The 2,325-nt window shown below is 42.4% G+C and overlaps 1 long non-coding RNA gene across 2 annotated transcripts; it reads right to left on the bottom strand.

Annotated features, from left to right (window-relative positions):
- Positions 1–867: 867 nt before the first annotated feature.
- On the bottom strand, positions 868–2,325 carry LOC121841618. Of its 2 annotated transcripts, none has more exons than XR_006080636.1 (5): positions 2,176–2,325; positions 2,016–2,074; positions 1,857–1,937; positions 1,633–1,757; positions 868–1,006 (listed from the first exon to the last, which is right to left on the bottom strand). It is a non-coding gene; the product is annotated as an uncharacterized LOC121841618 (long non-coding RNA). The 2 variants fall into 2 exon arrangements; XR_006080635.1 differs by having other exon boundaries at positions 1,914–1,937.

Here is a 2,325-nt window from a genome sequence, read left to right as displayed (position 1 = left end):
GTAAAGGCCACTGCAGTGAAACAAGAAGCCAAGTGCACATCATAACAGAACATTTTGCAAAATAAAACAAATGTGCCATTATTTGGAAAAAGTTCAACCAAAAACATTTTCCCAACTGAACACTACATAACAAATGAAAGTCTTGTCAAGAGCCAAATGTTTGCTCTACTGAACATGACCCAGTTCATGGAGGAAGTGGAGAAAGTCAGCTTACATTCTGGAGGTATGTCTCCTCTGCATTATGAGGGCTTCTTAACACCAGCCGTGTGGGAGTGTTGGCTATTGCATAGCCCTTTCTTTGGACCTCATCCACATTCATGACCTTCTTGCTAGGACTAAAGACGACTGCTGTCATTTTGTATCCTGAAGCAACAGCCTGTCTCAGGAAATGGAAATATGAAAAGCACATTTTGTTTAGCGCCATCCTGTCATGTTGTAGTGAAATTACAGAAACTGACATATGGCTACCTCAGCTCCTCTCCGGAAGTTGGCGCTCCTTGCTTTCGGGCTGTCCAGTGGACAGTTTGGATGTCTGGAAGAGTCCTTCTGACAGACACCTAGAGAAGAAAACACATAGGGAATAATGGCCTTTCTCCCTCCCATACAATAGGAAATCAAGTTCTCAATCGGTCCACTCGCCTCCTTAAATGCATTGAGAATAGGCCAAGATTCCTCACCTCTGAAGTTGTCCTATGTGCAGTTTGAAGTGGCGAGTGGAATTGAGAGAGAGTCAAGACCTCTATGTTGTGTCGCAGAAGAAATGAAACACTGGACAGTTGTAGCTCTAGACAGATTATTTATACAGGCAGTACGACAAGCTCGACTGTAAACATGTCCATTGGGGCATGCTCTGCTCACTTGCCTCCATGTAGTTGCGGTCGCACAGAATATCTCAGGAGGTCCAGGGGGTGTAGCTACATGTTTTTCCCACTCTATACACAGGGTCTTCAGTCATGTGGTTTCCTGGCAGCCTGAACTGCATGACCAAGCTGAACAGCGCATCATCCTAAAATGAAGGGGGAAGGAAAAAAAGCCTTTGATTATATAGCAAAAAAACAAATAATTCAGGTGACATTCATGCAAGTTATAGACTGTGGCAAAATTGGCTATATGAATGCAGCTGCCACTGTATTGAAGCCACACTACAGGAGAATAGCTCAGTAGTTCACATCACTGCAGTCTGTATCAGAAAGTTGGCTGGCCCTCTGAAAGCCCTCCATAAACTTCTGCTGTACCTTACGTCATCGTTAACTTAGAGGTAGAGATACCAGACCCAGGGGTGGCTAACAATGGAGATCCTTTTGATATCCACAGAGTTCAGTGAAACTGCTTCAATGTTTCTGGCACCGTACTTCTAATAACCTCCATGCTCTAAAGTTGTATGAATTACCACCTCTACGGCAACTCAGGCTTATTGAGGACCTTTTTACTGCAGAATGTTTGTTGTCAAGATTTCATTTTTCCATCTAGTGATGAAAATATTGACTTGTATCTGTGTATACAGGGCTCATCTGTAAAAGAGCCTGGTCTCAGCATGACTCCATGTCAAAGGTTAAATAAAATGACGTTGCTACATTATGGGTTGCAAATGCAGTGACACTGAAAGGCAAACACTACAGTGCTTAGAGTTACCATGTTTTGGGAAAAGCAGTTTTGAAGAGATGCAAAAAACATGGCATTCCCCATGGGGTCAAATTTAAAGCTGAATCCACACTGAGTAGCAAGGCCAGGCATCAGGTTTATGATTTGTGTGTCATCTGGAAGGGATGGAGATGGTGTGAACACAATAGTTGACAAGCAATATCAAGTCATGAATTATGAAAGGAGAGAAAGAGAATCATAAGAGGCAAAGTCACTGAAGACAGCATCAACCCCTTCAAAAAGAGGAGCGACACTCAAACGAATAACCTTACCAAGGCATTCAGTGTTGAGGTCATCTGGAATGGGAAAGGTTAGTTAAAAAAATATATTGTCAAACGCTTAGTGCTTGAATTTACAGGGTGCAAAATGCATACTTATAGAAGGTGTCTGTTGTGCTTGTATGCCCTCAATAGGCATCAATAGGCAAAACAACCTGTAAGGCATTTGACAAAATATTATTATGATTAAAAGGAGGAAGAACACAACTCAAATGTTTGCGTCACATAAGACTCTCCTAGGCCTGCTACTACTTACCCTGAGCAAAGGAAAAGAACCATAGTAGAACAGAATTGTTTCGATAAAATACACAGCTACAGAAACTAATATTTGACCCAAGGTGTGCAGCCTACAGCCCAGGGGTATGCAACTTTTACCCTATGACAAAGGCTTCCCACACTCAGTCAC

The sequence above is a fragment of the Oncorhynchus tshawytscha genome, linkage group LG32 (assembly GCF_018296145.1).
Source record: "Oncorhynchus tshawytscha isolate Ot180627B linkage group LG32, Otsh_v2.0, whole genome shotgun sequence".
Taxonomy (NCBI): domain Eukaryota; kingdom Metazoa; phylum Chordata; class Actinopteri; order Salmoniformes; family Salmonidae; genus Oncorhynchus; species Oncorhynchus tshawytscha.
Note: the sequence above shows the minus strand (reverse complement) of the source record. Positions and strands in the feature narration are given on the sequence as shown.